A 20,689-nucleotide genomic window follows, 5' to 3' on the forward strand; every position below is an offset into this window, starting at 1 on the left:
GCGCCGGTTCCGGCTTTCACTCCCAAAAGCACCTCGTCGCGGCCAGAACATCTCATGCGTCGGTTCCGGCTTTACTCCCCCAAGCACCCTGCCAAGGTGGTGACATTTCATTCACAGGTTCCAGCTTTCACCCTCCAGGCACATAGCTGAGTATGGAAAAATGTATTTGCTGGTTTCGGTTTTCACACCCCAATCAAGTGTGATAGGGTACAGCGGTTTGAAAGTGGAATATTGAGTCCATATATTATCATTTTATTTCTACCAAAGTAGGTGAAAATTATTATTTTCACTCACTTTTGTAGAAAATAAGCACCTCACCCTCCAGGCACATAGCTGCGTATGGAAAAAGTTATTTGCCAGTTCCGGTTTTCACACCCCAATCAAGTGTGATAGGGTACAGCAGTGCGAAAAAGGTATATGGGGCCTATATATTATCACTATATTTCAACCAAAATAGGTGAAAATTATTATTTTCACTTTCTTTTGTAGAAAATAAGCACCTCACAGCGGCAGGAACATCTCATGCACCGTTTTCGGCTTTCACCCCCCAACCATCACGCCGCGGCCGGAACATTTCTTGCGCCGGTTCCGTCTTTCACTCCCAAAAGCACCTCGTCGCGGCCAGAACATCTCATGCGTCGGTTCCGGCTTTACTCCCCCAAGCACCCTGCCAAGGTGGTGACATTTCATTCACAGGTTCATGCTTTCACCCTCCAGGCACATAGCTGAGTATGGAAAAAGTTATTTGCTGGTTTCGGTTTTCACACCCCAATCAAGTGTGATAGGGTACAGCGGTGTGAAAGTGGTATATTGAGCCCATAAATTATCATTTTATTTCTACCAAAGTAGGTGAAAATTATTATTTTCACTCATTTTTGTAGAAAATAAGCACCTCACCCTCCAGGCACATAGCTGCGTATGGAAAAAGTTATTTGCCAGTTCCGGTTTTCACACCCCAATCAAGTGTGATAGGGTACAGCAGTGCGAAAAAGGTATATGGGGCCTATATATTATCACTTCATTTCTACCAAAATAGGTGAAAATTATTATTTTCACTTACTTTTGTAGAAAATAAGCACCTCACAGCGGCAGGAACACCTCATGCACCGTTTTCGGCTTTCACCCCCCAACCATCACGCCGCGGCCGGAACATTTCTTGCGCCGGTTCCAGCTTTCACACCCAAAAGCACCTTGTCGCGGCCAGAACATATCATGCGTCGGTTCCGGCTTTACTCCCCCAAGCACCCTGCCAAGGTGGTGACATTTCATTCACAGGTTCATGCTTTCACCCTCCAGGCACATAGCTGAGTATGGAAAAAGTTATTTGCTGGTTTCGGTTTTCACACCCCAATCAAGTGTGATAGGGTACAGCGGTGTGAAAGTGGTATATTGAGCCCATAAATTATCATTTTATTTCTACCAAAGTAGGTGAAAATTATTATTTTCACTCATTTTTGTAGAAAATAAGCACCTCACCCTCCAGGCACATAGCTGCGTATGGAAAAAGTTATTTGTCAGGTCCGGTTTTCACACCCCAATCAAGTGTGATAGGGTACAGCAGTGCGAAAAAGGTATATGGGGCCTATATATTATCACTTCATTTCTACCAAAGTAGGTGAAAATTATTATTTTCACTTACTTTTGTAGAAAATAAGCACCTCACAGCGGCAGGAACATCTCATGCACCGTTTTCGGCTTTCACCCCCCAACCATCACGCCGCGGCCGGAACATTTCTTGCGCCGGTTCCGGCTTTCACTCCCAAAAGCACCTCGTCGCGGCCAGAACATCTCATGCGTCGGTTCCGGCTTTACTCCCCCAAGCACCCTGCCAAGGTGGTGACATTTCATTCACAGGTTCCAGCTTTCACCCTCCAGGCACATAGCTGAGTATGGAAAAAATTATTTGCTGGTTTCGGTTTTCACACCCCAATCAAGTGTGATAGGGTACAGCGGTTTGAAAGTGGTATATTGAGTCCATATATTATCATTTTATTTCTACCAAAGTAGGTGAAAATTATTATTTTCACTCACTTTTGTAGAAAATAAGCACCTCACCCTCCAGGCACATAGCTGCGTATGGAAAAAGTTATTTGCCAGTTCCGGTTTTCACACCCCAATCAAGTGTGATAGGGTACAGCAGTGCGAAAAAGGTATATGGGGCCTATATATTATCACTTCATTTCTACCAAAATAGGTGAAAATTATTATTTTCACTTACTTTTGTAGAAAATAAGCACCTCACAGCGGCAGGAACATCTCATGCACCGTTTTCGGCTTTCACCCCCCAACCATCACGCCGCGGCCGGAACATTTCTTGCGCCGGTTCCGTCTTTCACTCCCAAAAGCACCTCGTCGCGGCCAGAACATCTCATGCGTCGGTTCCGGCTTTACTCCCCCAAGCACCCTGCCAAGGTGGTGACATTTCATTCACAGGTTCATGCTTTCACCCTCCAGGCACATAGCTTAGTATGGAAAAAGTTATTTGCTGGTTTCGGTTTTCACACCCCAATCAAGTGTGATAGGGTACAGCGGTGTGAAAGTGGTATATTGAGCCCATAAATTATCATTTTATTTCTACCAAAGTAGGTGAAAATTATTATTTTCACTCATTTTTGTAGAAAATAAGCACCTCACCCTCCAGGCACATAGCTGCGTATGGAAAAAGTTATTTGTCAGGTCCGGTTTTCACACCCCGATCAAGTGTGATAGGGTACAGCAGTGCGAAAAAGGTATATGGGGCCTATATATTATCACTTCATTTCTACCAAAGTAGGTGAAAATTATTATTTTCACTTACTTTTGTAGAAAAAAAGCACCTCACAGAGGCAGGAACATCTCATGCACCGTTTTCGGCTATCACCCCCCAACCATCACGCCGCGGCCGGAACATTTCTTGCGCCGGTTCCGGCTTTCACTCCCAAAAGCACCTCGTCGCGGCCAGAACATCTCATGCGTCGGTTCCGGCTTTACTCCCCCAAGCACCCTGCCAAGGTGGTGACATTTCATTCACAGGTTCCAGCTTTCACCCTCCAGGCACATAGCTGAGTATGGAAAAAGTTATTTGCTGGTTTCGGTTTTCACACCCCAATCAAGTGTGATAGGGTACAGCGGTTTTAAAGTGGTATATTGAGCCCATATATTATCATTTTATTTCTACCAAAGTAGGTGAAAATTATTATTTTCACTCACTTTTGTAGAAAATAAGCACCTCACCTTCCAGGCACATAGCTGCGTATGGAAAAAGTTATTTGCCAGTTCCGGTTTTCACACCCCAATTAAGTGTGATAGGGTACAGCAGTGCGAAAAAGGTATATGGGGCCTATATATTATCACTTCATTTCTACCAAAATAGGTGAAAATTATTATTTTCACTTACTTTTGTAGAAAATAAGCACCTCACAGCGGCAGGAACATCTCATGCACCGTTTTCGGCTTTCACCCCCCAACCATCACGCCGCGGCCGGAACATTTCTTGCGCCGGTTCCGGCTTTCACTCCCAAAAGCACCTCGTCGCGGCCAGAACATCTCATGCGTCGGTTCCGGCTTTACTCCCCCAAGCACCCTGCCAAGGTGGTGACATTTCATTCACAGGTTCCAGCTTTCACCCTCCAGGCACATAGCTGAGTATGGAAAAATTTATTTGCTGGTTTCGGTTTTCACACCCCAATCAAGTGTGATAGGGTACAGCGGTTTGAAAGTGGAATATTGAGTCCATATATTATCATTTTATTTCTACCAAAGTAGGTGAAAATTATTATTTTCACTCACTTTTGTAGAAAATAAGCACCTCACCCTCCAGGCACATAGCTGCGTATGGAAAAAGTTATTTGCCAGTTCCGGTTTTCACACCCCAATCAAGTGTGATAGGGTACAGCAGTGCGAAAAAGGTATATGGGGCCTATATATTATCACTATATTTCAACCAAAATAGGTGAAAATTATTATTTTCACTTTCTTTTGTAGAAAATAAGCACCTCACAGCGGCAGGAACATCTCATGCACCGTTTTCGGCTTTCACCCCCCAACCATCACGCCGCCGCCGGAACATTTCTTGCGCCGGTTCCGGCTTTTACTCCCAAAAGCACCTCGTCGCGGCCAGAACATCTCATGCGTCGGTTCCGGCTTTACTCCCCCAAGCAACTTGCCAAGTCGGGAACATTTCATTCACAGGTTCCAGCTTTCACCCTCCAGGCACAGAGCTGCGTATGGAGCAGGTTATTCGCCGTGTACAGTTTTCACACCCCAATCAAGTGTGATAGGGTACAGCGGTGTGAAAGTGGTATATGGGGCCTATGTACTATCACTTAATTTTTATCAAAGTAGGTGAAAATTATTATATTCACCTACTTTAGTACAAAATAAGTATTCTCGACATTCAATAAAAAGGCAATGCAGACAATATCACTGATATCTCCTGCACAGATATCAGTCCTGATTTGGCTCGCTGTCTGCATAAAATAATATAAGGACCTAAATTCATCAAACTTTAAACGTAATGTACGGGTCTATAACAAATATACACATTTGATAAACACACATGTATGCCATTAAGATATTATCGCGCCTCCTTACCTGTTGTGGGTAGCTGCTTCTGCCATCCGACGTTTGGAATATGCTGTAGTAAAAATGACGTCACGGTAGTCCAGAGATGTAGTAGGTGGGTAAGTAGTTGACATCACAATTCATTCATGGAGAAGGTCTACCTGAAAAAAAGAAGGAGGCGCGATAATATGTTCATGACATACATGAATATTTATTAATACTGTGTCTTACATCGTAACACTCATAAATGCAGTACTGTACAGACAACACAAGTCATCCTTATCAGTCCCTGCCCCAGTGATTGCAAATACATGCTACAGCACATATTAGACCCTTAACTGTGGACCCGGCACTCAGTTTTACAAACTGAGCAGGTCCCCGGGTACGTACTTTGCAGCAAGCTCTGTCCACTCCACGCATTGACCTGGTATTGCAGTACTTCCAGGACCGGTGCACCACCCTAATCTGTTATCCAAAAATAGATTAATTCCATTCCGGGCACTTGATTTGGTGTATCAATTGTTTGTGCACCTTTGTTCTAACTTTGTATTTAGAAATGCATGCATTTGCTTCAAGGTTTAACCCTTGTGCATAAAAAGTTTGAAATCCTGCCTCCAGTGTATCATTTTGTGACTATTTCTTGACTCCTTGAATTGTACTTTCTGGAATCGAGGCAGTTTAATATTTGACGTGACACTACACTTGAAATCAGCATGTGCGGCCTAGCCAAAAGACCGGAAGCCTGCCTAAATTAAATGACTTATCAATCGCTGCGCCCTCCCAATATATATGCAAACACTATGTGACTTACCTACGATCTTACCACAGAAACATCAACTGGAACACAGCAATGGAATTTTTGGACCCCCCTCCCTCTCGATTTGAAATGGCTTGTTTTTTTTGTTTTTTTTTATTTTATTTCTTTTTCGCTTCTCTTATATTTTGTTTTCTTTTGTTAAACTTATATTTTTTTCTTTTCTCTTTTCTCTCTTTTGTTTTGGGAATTTTTTTTCCTCTTCAATTTTTTCCGAGCCAAACAATTGATGATCATTGAGAGGGGGATTTAGAAAAAGTATCACTTACCTTCTTCGGACCATCATTTGGGTGGTAACTGCCAATAAAAGAAAACATTGGCCCACCCAGCTCACCTACACACGACTGTCCTGTCTGCCTGTCTGTTCCAAGTGACTGTCTGGCTGTCAGGTTCCGGAATCCGAGTGAGCAGCTTGTGATGTCATAGAGGGCAGATTGTGATGTCACACAAAGGTTCCTGCCACATGAATGCTTGTCTACATGAATGACTGTCTACTATTGCTGCTGAATGGGCTCAAAACAGGAAAGCCGTCATTGCACCTGATTGTGCAAGATTCCTCCTTCTCCTCTGCAGCAGCTAGCTGATTGATTTAGCCAGCAGCAGTCAGGGACTATCACCCCCCAAGCACCTCACATTGCCTGGAACATCTCATGCGCCAGTTTAGGCTTTCACCCCCCTTCATGCACATCGCAAAAGCATGGCAATCTCATGCGCCAGATCTGGCACCTTGCCAAAGCACCTCGCCATGGTCGTAACATTTCATGCGCCGGTTCCAGCTTTCACTCTCAAAAGCACCTCGTCGCGGCCAGAACATCTCATGCGTCGGTTCCGGCTTTACTCCCCCAAGCACCCTGCCAAGGTAGTGACATTTCATTCACAGGTTCCAGCTTTCACCCTCCAGGCACATAGCTGAGTATGGAAAAAGTTAATTGCTGGTTTCGGTTTTCACACCCCAATCAAGTGTGATAGGGTACAGCGGTTTGAAAGTGGTATATTGAGCCCATATATTATCATTTTATTTCGACCAAAGTAGGTGAAAATTATTATTTTCACTCACTTTTGTAGAAAATAAGCACCTCACCTTCCAGGCACATAGCTGCGAATGGAAAAAGTTATTTGCCAGTTCCGGTTTTCACACCCCAATCAAGTGTGATAGGGTACAGCAGTGCGAAAAAGGTATATGGGGCCTATATATTATCACTTCATTTCTACCAAAATAGGTGAAAATTATTATTTTCACTTACTTTTGTAGAAAATTAGCACCTCATAGCGGCAGGAACACCTCATGCACCGTTTTCGTCTTTCACCCACCAACCATCACGCCGCGGCCGGAACATTTCTTGCGCCGGTTCCGGCTTTCACTCCCAAAAGCACCTTGTCGCAGGCCAGAACATCTCATGCGTCGGTTCCGGCTTTACTCCCCCAAGCACCCTACCAAGGTGGTGACATTTCATTCACAGGTTCCAGCTTTCACCCTCCAGACACATAGCTGAGTATGGAAAAAGTTATTTGCTGGTTTCGGTTTTCACACCCCAATCAAGTGTGATAGGGTACAGCGGTGTGAAAGTGGTATATTGAGCCTATATATTATCATTTTATTTCGACCAAAGTAGGTGAAAATTATTATTTTCACTCACTTTTGTAGAAAATAAGCACCTCACCCTCCAGGCACATAGCTGCGTATAGAAAAAGTTATTTGCCAGTTCCGGTTTTCACACCCCAATCAAGTGTGATAGGGTACAGCAGTGCGAAAAAGGTATATGGGGCCTATATATTATCACTTCATTTCTACCAAAATAGGTGAAAAATATTATTTTCACTTACTTTAGTAGAAAATAAGCACCTCACAGCGGCAGGAACATCTCATGCACCGTTTTCGGCTTTCACCCCCAACCATCACGCCGCGGCCGGAACATTTCTTGCGCCGGTTCCGTCTTTCACTCCCAAAAACACCTCGTCGCGGCCAGAACATCTCATGCGTCGGTTCCGGCTTTACTCCCCCAAGCACCCTGCCAAGGTGGTGACATTTCATTCACAGGTTCATGCTTTCACCCTCCAGGCACATAGCTGAGTATGGAAAAAGTTATTTGCTGGTTTCGGTTTTCACACCCCAATCAAGTGTGATAGGGTACAGCGGTGTGAAAGTGGTATATTGAGCCCATAAATTATCATTTTATTTCTACCAAAGTAGGTGAAAATTATTATTTTCACTCATTTTTGTAGAAAATAAGCACCTCACCCTCCAGGCACATAGCTGCGTATGGAAAAAGTTATTTGTCAGGTCCGGTTTTCACACCCCAATCAAGTGTGATAGGGTACAGCAGTGCGAAAAAGGTATATGGGGCCTATATATTATCACTTCATTTCTACCAAAGTAGGTGAAAATTATTATTTTCACTTACTTTTGTAGAAAAAAAGCACCTCACAGAGGCAGGAACATCTCATGCACCGTTTTCGGCTATCACCCCCCAACCATCACGCCGCGGCCGGAACATTTCTTGCGCCGGTTCCGGCTTTCACTCCCAAAAGCACCTCGTCGCGGCCAGAACATCTCATGCGTCGGTTCCGGCTTTACTCCCCCAAGCACCCTGCCAAGGTGGTGACATTTCATTCACAGGTTCCAGCTTTCACCCTCCAGGCACATAGCTGAGTATGGAAAAAGTTATTTGCTGGTTTCGGTTTTCACACCCCAATCAAGTGTGATAGGGTACAGCGGTTTTAAAGTGGTATATTGAGCCCATATATTATCATTTTGTTTCTACCAAAGTAGGTGAAAATTATTATTTTCACTCACTTTTGTAGAAAATAAGCACCTCACCTTCCAGGCACATAGCTGCGTATGGAAAAAGTTATTTGCCAGTTCCGGTTTTCACACCCCAATTAAGTGTGATAGGGTACAGCAGTGCGAAAAAGGTATATGGGGCCTATATATTATCACTTCATTTCTACCAAAATAGGTGAAAATTATTATTTTCACTTACTTTTGTAGAAAATAAGCAACTCACAGCGGCAGGAACATCTCATGCACCGTTTTCGGCTTTCACCCCCCAACCATCACGCCGCGGCCGGAACATTTCTTGCGCCGGTTCCGGCTTTCACTCCCAAAAGCACCTCGTCGCGGCCAGAACATCTCATGCGTCGGTTCCGGCTTTACTCCCCCAAGCACCCTGCCAAGGTGGTGACATTTCATTCACAGGTTCCAGCTTTCACCCTCCAGGCACATAGCTGAGTATGGAAAAATGTATTTGCTGGTTTCGGTTTTCACACCCCAATCAAGTGTGATAGGGTACAGCGGTTTGAAAGTGGAATATTGAGTCCATATATTATCATTTTATTTCTACCAAAGTAGGTGAAAATTATTATTTTCACTCACTTTTGTAGAAAATAAGCACCTCACCCTCCAGGCACATAGCTGCGTATGGAAAAAGTTATTTGCCAGTTCCGGTTTTCACACCCCAATCAAGTGTGATAGGGTACAGCAGTGCGAAAAAGGTATATGGGGCCTATATATTATCACTATATTTCAACCAAAATAGGTGAAAATTATTATTTTCACTTTCTTTTGTAGAAAATAAGCACCTCACAGCGGCAGGAACATCTCATGCACCGTTTTCGGCTTTCACCCCCCAACCATCACGCCGCGGCCGGAACATTTCTTGCGCCGGTTCCGTCTTTCACTCCCAAAAGCACCTCGTCGCGGCCAGAACATCTCATGCGTCGGTTCCGGCTTTACTCCCCCAAGCACCCTGCCAAGGTGGTGACATTTCATTCACAGGTTCATGCTTTCACCCTCCAGGCACATAGCTGAGTATGGAAAAAGTTATTTGCTGGTTTCGGTTTTCACACCCCAATCAAGTGTGATAGGGTACAGCGGTGTGAAAGTGGTATATTGAGCCCATAAATTATCATTTTATTTCTACCAAAGTAGGTGAAAATTATTATTTTCACTCATTTTTGTAGAAAATAAGCACCTCACCCTCCAGGCACATAGCTGCGTATGGAAAAAGTTATTTGCCAGTTCCGGTTTTCACACCCCAATCAAGTGTGATAGGGTACAGCAGTGCGAAAAAGGTATATGGGGCCTATATATTATCACTTCATTTCTACCAAAATAGGTGAAAATTATTATTTTCACTTACTTTTGTAGAAAATAAGCACCTCACAGCGGCAGGAACACCTCATGCACCGTTTTCGGCTTTCACCCCCCAACCATCACGCCGCGGCCGGAACATTTCTTGCGCCGGTTCCAGCTTTCACACCCAAAAGCACCTTGTCGCGGCCAGAACATATCATGCGTCGGTTCCGGCTTTACTCCCCCAAGCACCCTGCCAAGGTGGTGACATTTCATTCACAGGTTCATGCTTTCACCCTCCAGGCACATAGCTGAGTATGGAAAAAGTTATTTGCTGGTTTCGGTTTTCACACCCCAATCAAGTGTGATAGGGTACAGCGGTGTGAAAGTGGTATATTGAGCCCATAAATTATCATTTTATTTCTACCAAAGTAGGTGAAAATTATTATTTTCACTCATTTTTGTAGAAAATAAGCACCTCACCCTCCAGGCACATAGCTGCGTATGGAAAAAGTTATTTGTCAGGTCCGGTTTTCACACCCCAATCAAGTGTGATAGGGTACAGCAGTGCGAAAAAGGTATATGGGGCCTATATATTATCACTTCATTTCTACCAAAGTAGGTGAAAATTATTATTTTCACTTACTTTTGTAGAAAATAAGCACCTCACAGCGGCAGGAACATCTCATGCACCGTTTTCGGCTTTCACCCCCCAACCATCACGCCGCGGCCGGAACATTTCTTGCGCCGGTTCCGGCTTTCACTCCCAAAAGCACCTCGTCGCGGCCAGAACATCTCATGCGTCGGTTCCGGCTTTACTCCCCCAAGCACCCTGCCAAGGTGGTGACATTTCATTCACAGGTTCCAGCTTTCACCCTCCAGGCACATAGCTGAGTATGGAAAAAATTATTTGCTGGTTTCGGTTTTCACACCCCAATCAAGTGTGATAGGGTACAGCGGTTTGAAAGTGGTATATTGAGTCCATATATTATCATTTTATTTCTACCAAAGTAGGTGAAAATTATTATTTTCACTCACTTTTGTAGAAAATAAGCACCTCACCCTCCAGGCACATAGCTGCGTATGGAAAAAGTTATTTGCCAGTTCCGGTTTTCACACCCCAATCAAGTGTGATAGGGTACAGCAGTGCGAAAAAGGTATATGGGGCCTATATATTATCACTTCATTTCTACCAAAATAGGTGAAAATTATTATTTTCACTTACTTTTGTAGAAAATAAGCACCTCACAGCGGCAGGAACATCTCATGCACCGTTTTCGGCTTTCACCCCCCAACCATCACGCCGCGGCCGGAACATTTCTTGCGCCGGTTCCGTCTTTCACTCCCAAAAGCACCTCGTCGCGGCCAGAACATCTCATGCGTCGGTTCCGGCTTTACTCCCCCAAGCACCCTGCCAAGGTGGTGACATTTCATTCACAGGTTCATGCTTTCACCCTCCAGGCACATAGCTTAGTATGGAAAAAGTTATTTGCTGGTTTCGGTTTTCACACCCCAATCAAGTGTGATAGGGTACAGCGGTGTGAAAGTGGTATATTGAGCCCATAAATTATCATTTTATTTCTACCAAAGTAGGTGAAAATTATTATTTTCACTCATTTTTGTAGAAAATAAGCACCTCACCCTCCAGGCACATAGCTGCGTATGGAAAAAGTTATTTGTCAGGTCCGGTTTTCACACCCCGATCAAGTGTGATAGGGTACAGCAGTGCGAAAAAGGTATATGGGGCCTATATATTATCACTTCATTTCTACCAAAGTAGGTGAAAATTATTATTTTCACTTACTTTTGTAGAAAAAAAGCACCTCACAGAGGCAGGAACATCTCATGCACCGTTTTCGGCTATCACCCCCCAACCATCACGCCGCGGCCGGAACATTTCTTGCGCCGGTTCCGGCTTTCACTCCCAAAAGCACCTCGTCGCGGCCAGAACATCTCATGCGTCGGTTCCGGCTTTACTCCCCCAAGCACCCTGCCAAGGTGGTGACATTTCATTCACAGGTTCCAGCTTTCACCCTCCAGGCACATAGCTGAGTATGGAAAAAGTTATTTGCTGGTTTCGGTTTTCACACCCCAATCAAGTGTGATAGGGTACAGCGGTTTTAAAGTGGTATATTGAGCCCATATATTATCATTTTATTTCTACCAAAGTAGGTGAAAATTATTATTTTCACTCACTTTTGTAGAAAATAAGCACCTCACCTTCCAGGCACATAGCTGCGTATGGAAAAAGTTATTTGCCAGTTCCGGTTTTCACACCCCAATTAAGTGTGATAGGGTACAGCAGTGCGAAAAAGGTATATGGGGCCTATATATTATCACTTCATTTCTACCAAAATAGGTGAAAATTATTATTTTCACTTACTTTTGTAGAAAATAAGCACCTCACAGCGGCAGGAACATCTCATGCACCGTTTTCGGCTTTCACCCCCCAACCATCACGCCGCGGCCGGAACATTTCTTGCGCCGGTTCCGGCTTTCACTCCCAAAAGCACCTCGTCGCGGCCAGAACATCTCATGCGTCGGTTCCGGCTTTACTCCCCCAAGCACCCTGCCAAGGTGGTGACATTTCATTCACAGGTTCCAGCTTTCACCCTCCAGGCACATAGCTGAGTATGGAAAAATTTATTTGCTGGTTTCGGTTTTCACACCCCAATCAAGTGTGATAGGGTACAGCGGTTTGAAAGTGGAATATTGAGTCCATATATTATCATTTTATTTCTACCAAAGTAGGTGAAAATTATTATTTTCACTCACTTTTGTAGAAAATAAGCACCTCACCCTCCAGGCACATAGCTGCGTATGGAAAAAGTTATTTGCCAGTTCCGGTTTTCACACCCCAATCAAGTGTGATAGGGTACAGCAGTGCGAAAAAGGTATATGGGGCCTATATATTATCACTATATTTCAACCAAAATAGGTGAAAATTATTATTTTCACTTTCTTTTGTAGAAAATAAGCACCTCACAGCGGCAGGAACATCTCATGCACCGTTTTCGGCTTTCACCCCCCAACCATCACGCCGCCGCCGGAACATTTCTTGCGCCGGTTCCGGCTTTTACTCCCAAAAGCACCTCGTCGCGGCCAGAACATCTCATGCGTCGGTTCCGGCTTTACTCCCCCAAGCAACTTGCCAAGTCGGGAACATTTCATTCACAGGTTCCAGCTTTCACCCTCCAGGCACAGAGCTGCGTATGGAGCAGGTTATTCGCCGTGTACAGTTTTCACACCCCAATCAAGTGTGATAGGGTACAGCGGTGTGAAAGTGGTATATGGGGCCTATGTACTATCACTTAATTTTTATCAAAGTAGGTGAAAATTATTATATTCACCTACTTTAGTACAAAATAAGTATTCTTGACATTCAATAAAAAGGCAATGCAGACAATATCACTGATATCTCCTGCACAGATATCAGTCCTGATTTGGCTCGCTGTCTGCATAAAATAATATAAGGACCTAAATTCATCAAACTTTAAACGTAATGTACGGGTCTATAACAAATATACACATTTGATAAACACACATGTATGCCATTAAGATATTATCGCGCCTCCTTACCTGTTGTGGGTAGCTGCTTCTGCCATCCGACGTTTGGAATATGCTGTAGTAAAAATGACGTCACGGTAGTCCAGAGATGTAGTAGGTGGGTAAGTAGTTGACATCACAATTCATTCATGGAGAAGGTCTACCTGAAAAAAAGAAGAAGGAGGCGCGATAATATGTTCATGACATACATGAATATTTATTAATACTGTGTCTTACATCGTAACACTCATAAATGCAGTACTGTACAGACAACACAAGTCATCCTTATCAGTCCCTGCCCCAGTGATTGCAAATACATGCTACAGCACATATTAGACCCTTAACTGTGGACCCGGCACTCAGTTTTACAAACTGAGCAGGTCCCCGGGTACGTACTTTGCAGCAAGCTCTGTCCACTCCACGCATTGACCTGGTATTGCAGTACTTCCAGGACCGGTGCACCACCCTAATCTGTTATCCAAAAATAGATTAATTCCATTCCGGGCACTTGATTTGGTGTATCAATTGTTTGTGCACCTTTGTTCTAACTTTGTATTTAGAAATGCATGCATTTGCTTCAAGGTTTAACCCTTGTGCATAAAAAGTTTGAAATCCTGCCTCCAGTGTATCATTTTGTGACTATTTCTTGACTCCTTGAATTGTACTTTCTGGAATCGAGGCAGTTTAATATTTGACGTGACACTACACTTGAAATCAGCATGTGCGGCCTAGCCAAAAGACCGGAAGCCTGCCTAAATTAAATGACTTATCAATCGCTGCGCCCTCCCAATATATATGCAAACACTATGTGACTTACCTACGATCTTACCACAGAAACATCAACTGGAACACAGCAATGGAATTTTTGGACCCCCCTCCCTCTCGATTTGAAATGGCTTGTTTTTTTTGTTTTTTTTTATTTTATTTCTTTTTCGCTTCTCTTATATTTTGTTTTCTTTTGTTAAACTTATATTTTTTTCTTTTCTCTTTTCTCTCTTTTGTTTTGGGAATTTTTTTTCCTCTTCAATTTTTTCCGAGCCAAACAATTGATGATCATTGAGAGGGGGATTTAGAAAAAGTATCACTTACCTTCTTCGGACCATCATTTGGGTGGTAACTGCCAATAAAAGAAAACATTGGCCCACCCAGCTCACCTACACACGACTGTCCTGTCTGCCTGTCTGTTCCAAGTGACTGTCTGGCTGTCAGGTTCCGGAATCCGAGTGAGCAGCTTGTGATGTCATAGAGGGCAGATTGTGATGTCACACAAAGGTTCCTGCCACATGAATGCTTGTCTACATGAATGACTGTCTACTATTGCTGCTGAATGGGCTCAAAACAGGAAAGCCGTCATTGCACCTGATTGTGCAAGATTCCTCCTTCTCCTCTGCAGCAGCTAGCTGATTGATTTAGCCAGCAGCAGTCAGGGACTATCACCCCCCAAGCACCTCACATTGCCTGGAACATCTCATGCGCCAGTTTAGGCTTTCACCCCCCTTCATGCACATCGCAAAAGCATGGCAATCTCATGCGCCAGATCTGGCACCTTGCCAAAGCACCTCGCCATGGTCGTAACATTTCATGCGCCGGTTCCAGCTTTCACTCTCAAAAGCACCTCGTCGCGGCCAGAACATCTCATGCGTCGGTTCCGGCTTTACTCCCCCAAGCACCCTGCCAAGGTAGTGACATTTCATTCACAGGTTCCAGCTTTCACCCTCCAGGCACATAGCTGAGTATGGAAAAAGTTAATTGCTGGTTTCGGTTTTCACACCCCAATCAAGTGTGATAGGGTACAGCGGTTTGAAAGTGGTATATTGAGCCCATATATTATCATTTTATTTCTACCAAAGTAGGTGAAAATTATTATTTTCACTCACTTTTGTAGAAAATAAGCACCTCACCCTCCAGGCACATAGCTGCGCATGGAAAAAGTTATTTGCCAGTTCCGGTTTTCACACCCCAATCAAGTGTGATAGGGAACAGCAGTGCGAAAAAGGTATATGGGGCCTATATATTATCACTTCGGTTCTACCAAAATAGGTGAAAATTATTATTTTCACTTACTTTTGTAGAAAATAAGCACCTCACAGCGGCAGGAACATCTCATGCACCGTTTTCGGCTTTCACCCCCCAACCATCACGCCGCGGCCGGAAAATTTCTTGCGCCGGTTCCGGCTTTCACTCCCAAAAGCACCTCGTCGCGGCCAGAACATCTCATGCGTCGGTGTCGGCTTTACTCCCCCAAGCACCCTGCCAAGGTGGTGACATTTCATTCACAGGTTCCAGCTTTCACCCTCAAGGCACATAGCTGAGTATGGAAAAAGTTAATTGCTGGTTTCGGTTTTCACACCCCAATCAAGTGTGATAGGGTACAGCGGTTTGAAAGTGGTATATTGAGCCCATATATTATCATTTTATTTCTACCAAAGTAGGTGAAAATTATTATTTTCACTCACTTTTGTAGAAAATAAGCACCTCACCCTCCAGGCACATAGCTGCGTATGGAAAAAGTTATTTGCCAGTTTCGGGTTTCACACCCCAATCAAGTGTGATAGTGTACAGCAGTGTGAAAAAGGTATATGGGGCTCTATATATTTTATCACTTCATTTCTACCAAAGTAGGTGAAAATTATTATTTTCACTTACTTTTGTAGAAAATAAGTACCTCACAGCGGCAGGAACATCTCGTGCAACGTTTTCGACTTTCAACCCCCAACCATCACTCCGCGGCCGGAAGATTTCTTGCGCCAGTTCCAGCTTTCACACCCAAAAGCACCTTGTCGCGGCCAGAACATCTCATGCGTCGGTTCCGGCTTTACTCCCCCAAGCACCCTGCCAAGGTGGTGACATTTCATTCACAGGTTCATGCTTTTACCCTCCAGGCACATAGCTGAGTATGGAAAAAGTTATTTGCTGGTTTCGGTTTTCACACCCCAATCAAGTGTGATAGGGTACAGCGGTTTTAAAGTGGTATATTGAGCCCATATATTATCATTTTATTTCTACCAAAGTAGGTGAAAATTATTATTTTCACTCACTTTTGTAGAAAATAAGCACCTCACCTTCCAGGCACATAGCTGCGTATGGAAAAAGTTATTTGCCAGTTCCGGTTTTCACACCCCAATTAAGTGTGATAGGGTACAGCAGTGCGAAAAAGGTATATGGGGCCTATATATTATCACTTCATTTCTACCAAAATAGGTGAAAATTATTATTTTCACTTACTTTTGTAGAAAATAAGCACCTCACAGCGGCAGGAACATCTCATGCACCGTTTTCGGCTTTCACCCCCCAACCATCACGCCGCGGCCGGAACATTTCTTGCGCCGGTTACGTCTTTCACTCCCAAAAGCACCTCGTCGCGGCCAGAACATCTCATGCGTCGGTTCCGGCTTTACTCCCCCAAGCGCCCTGCCAAGGTGGTGACATTTCATTCACAGGTTCATGCTTTCACCCTCCAGGCACATAGCTGAGTATGGAAAAAGTTATTTGCTGGTTTCGGTTTTCACACCCCAATCAAGTGTGATAGGGTACAGCGGTGTGAAAGTGGTATATTGAGCCCATAAATTATCATTTTATTTCTACCAAAGTAGGTGAAAATTATTATTTTCACTCATTTTTGTAAAAAATAAGCACCTCACCCTCCAGGCACATAGCTGCGTATGGAAAAAGTTATTTGTCAGGTCCGGTTTTCACACCCCAATCAAGTGTGATAGGGTACAGCAGTGCGAAAAAGGTATATGGGGCCTATATATTATCACTTGATTTCTACCAAAGTAGGTGAAAATTATTATTTTCACTTACTTTTGTAGAAAAAAAAGCACCTCACAGAGGCAGGAACATCTCATGCACCGTTTTCGGCTATCACCCCCCAACCATCACGCCGCGGCCGGAACATTTCTTGCGCCGGTTCCGGCTTTCACTCCCAAAAGCACCTCGTCGCGGCCAGAACATCTCATGCGTCGGTTCCGGCTTCACTCCCCAAGCACCCTGCCAAGGTGGTGACATTTCATTCACAGGTAAATGCTTTCACCCTCCAGGCACATAGCTGAATATGGAAAAAGTTATTTGCTGGTTTCGGTTTTCACACCCCAATCAAGTGTGATAGGGTACAGCGTGTGAAAGTGGTATATTGAGCCTATATATTATCATTTTATTTCTACCAAAGTAGGTGAAAATTATTATTTTCACTCACTTTTGTAGAAAATAAGCACCTCACCCTCCAGGCACATAGATGCGTATGGAAAAAGTTATTTCCCAGTTCCGGTTTTCACACCCCAATCAAGTGTGATAGGGTACAGCAGTGCAAAAAAGGTATATGGGGCCTATATATTATCACTTCATTTCTACCAAAGTAGGTGAAAATTATTATTTTCACTTACTTTTGTAGAAAATAAGCACCTTACAGCGGCAGGAACATCTCATGCGCCGTTTTCGGCTTTCACCCCCCAACCATCACGCCGCGGCCGGAACATTTCTTGCGCCGGTTCCGGCTTTCACTCCCAAAAGCACCTCGTCGCGGCCAGAACATCTCATGCGTCGGTTCCGGCTTTACTCCCCCAAGCACCCTGCCAAGGTGGTGACATTTCATTCACAGGTTCCAGCTTTCACCCTCCAGGCACATAGCTGAGTATGGAAAAAGTTATTTGCTGGTTTCGGTTTTCACACCCCAATCAAGTGTGATAGGGTACAGCGGTGTGAAAGTGGTATATTGAGTCCATATATTATCATTTTATTTCTACCAAAGTAGGTGAAAATTATTATTTTCACTCACTTTTGTAGAAAATAAGCACCTCACCCTCCAGGCACATAGCTGCGTATGGAAAAAGTTATTTGCCAGTTTCGGGTTTCACACCCCAATCAAGTGTGATAGTGTACAGCAGTGTGAAAAAGGTATATGGGGCTCTATATATTTTATCACTTCATTTCTACCAAAGTAGGTGAAAATTATTATTTTCACTTACTTTTGTAGAAAATAAGTACCTCACAGCGGCAGGAACATCTCGTGCACCGTTTTCGACTTTCACCCCCCAACCATCACTCCGCGGCCGGAAGATTTCTTGCGCCGGTTCCAGCTTTCACACCCAAAAGCACCTTGTCGCGGCCAGAACATCTCATGCGTCGGTTCCGGCTTTACTCCCCCAAGCACCCTGCCAAGGTGGTGACATTTTATTCACAGGTTCATGCTTTCACCCTCCAGGCACATAGCTGAGTATGGAAAAAGTTATTTGCTGGTTTCGGTTTTCACACCCCAATCAAGTGTGATAGGGTACAGCGGTGTGAAAGTGGTATATTGAGCCCATAAATTATCATTTTATTTCTACCAAAGTAGGTGAAAATTATTATTTTCACTCACTTTTGTAGAAAATAAGCACCTCACCCTCCAGGCACATAGCTGCGTATGGAAAAAGTTATTTGTCAGGTCCGGTTTTCACACCCCAATCAAGTGTGATAGGGTACAGCAGTGCGAAAAAGGTATATGGGGCCTATATATTATCACTTCATTTCTACCAAAGTAGGTGAAAATTATTATTTTCACTTACTTTTGTAGAAAATAAGCACCTCACAGCAGCAGGAACATCTCATGCACCGTTTTCGGCTTTCACCCCCCAACCATCACGCCGCGGCCGGAACATTTCTTGCGCCGGTTCCGGCTTTCACTCCCAAAAGCACCTCGTCGCGGCCAGAACATCTCATGCGTCGGTTCCGGCTTTACTCCCCCAAGCACCCTGCCAAGGTGGTGACATTTCATTCACAGGTTCCAGCTTTCACCCTCCAGGCACATAGCTGAGTATGGAAAAATGTATTTGCTGGTTTCGGTTTTCACACCCCAATCAAGTGTGATAGGGTACAGCGGTTTGAAAGTGGTATATTGAGTCCATATATTATCATTTTATTTCTACCAAAGTAGGTGAAAATTATTATTTTCACTCACTTTTGTAGAAAATAAGCACCTCACCCTCCAGGCACATAGCTGCGTATGGAAAAAGTTATTTGCCAGTTCCGGTTTTCACACCCCAATCAAGTGTGATAGGGTACAGCAGTGCGAAAAAGGTATATGGGGCCTATATATTATCACTTCATTTCTACCAAAATAGGTGAAAATTATTATTTTCACTTACTTTTGTAGAAAATAAGCACCTCACAGCGGCAGGAACATCTCATGCACCGTTTTCGGCTTTCACCCCCCAACCATCACGCCGCGGCCGGAACATTTCTTGCGCCGGTTCCGTCTTTCACTCCCAAAAGCACCTCGTCGCGGCCAGAACATCTCATGCGTCGGTTCCGGCTTTACTCCCCCAAGCACCCTGCCAAGGTGGTGACATTTCATTCACAGGTTCCAGCTTTCACCCTCCAGGCACATAGCTGAGTATGGAAAAAGTTATTTGCTGGTTTCGGTTTTCACACCCCAATCAAGTGTGATAGGGTACAGCGGTTTTAAAGTGGTATATTGAGCCCATATATTATCATTTTATTTCTACCAAAGTAGGTGAAAATTATTATTTTCACTCACTTTTGTAGAAAATAAGCACCTCACCTTCCAGGCACATAGCTGCGTATGGAAAAAGTTATTTGCCAGTTCCGGTTTTCACACCCCAATTAAGTGTGATAGGGTACAGCAGTGCGAAAAAGGTATATGGGGCCTATATATTATCACTTCATTTCTACCAAAATAGGTGAAAATTATTATTTTCACTTACTTTTGTAGAAAATAAGCACCTCACAGCGGCAGGAACATCTCATGCACCGTTTTCGGCTTTCACCCCCCAACCATCACGCCGCGGCCGGAACATTTCTTGCGCCGGTTCCGGCTTTCACTCCCAAAAGCACCTCGTCGCGGCCAGAACATCTCATGCGTCGGTTCCGGCTTTACTCCCCCAAGCACCCTGCCAAGGTGGTGACATTTCATTCACAGGTTCCAGCTTTCACCCTCCAGGCACATAGCTGAGTATGGAAAAATGTATTTGCTGGTTTCGGTTTTCACACCCCAATCAAGTGTGATAGGGTACAGCGGTTTGAAAGTGGTATATTGAGTCCATATATTATCATTTTATTTCTACCAAAGTAGGTGAAAATTATTATTTTCACTCACTTTTGTAGAAAATAAGCACCTCACCCTCCAGTCACATAGCTGCGTATGGAAAAAGTTATTTGCCAGTTCCGGTTTTCACACCCCAATCAAGTGTGATAGGGTACAGCAGTGCGAAAAAGGTATATGGGGCCTATATATTATCACTTCATTTCTACCAAAATAGGTGAAAATTATTATTTTCACTTACTTTTGTAGAAAATAAGCACCTCACAGCGGCAGGAACATCTCATGCACCGTTTTCGGCTTTCACCCCCCAACCATCACGCCGCGGCCGGAACATTTCTTGCGCCGGTTCCGTCTTTCACTCCCAAAAGCACCTCGTCGCGGCCAGAACATCTCATGCGTCGGTTCCGGCTTTACTCCCCCAAGCACCCTGCCAAGGTGGTGACATTTCATTCACAGGTTCATGCTTTCACCCTCCAGGCACATAGCTGAGTATGGAAAAAGTTATTTGCTGGTTTCGGTTTTCACACCCCAATCAAGTGTGATAGGGTACAGCGGTGTGAAAGTGGTATATTGAGCCCATAAATTATCATTTTATTTCTACCAAAGTAGGTGAAAATTATTATTTTCACTCATTTTTGTAGAAAATAAGCACCTCACCCTCCAGGCACATAGCTGC

This window comes from Crinia signifera, chromosome 19, assembly GCF_055691185.1.
Source record: "Crinia signifera chromosome 19, ASM5569118v1, whole genome shotgun sequence".
NCBI lineage: Eukaryota > Metazoa > Chordata > Amphibia > Anura > Myobatrachidae > Crinia > Crinia signifera.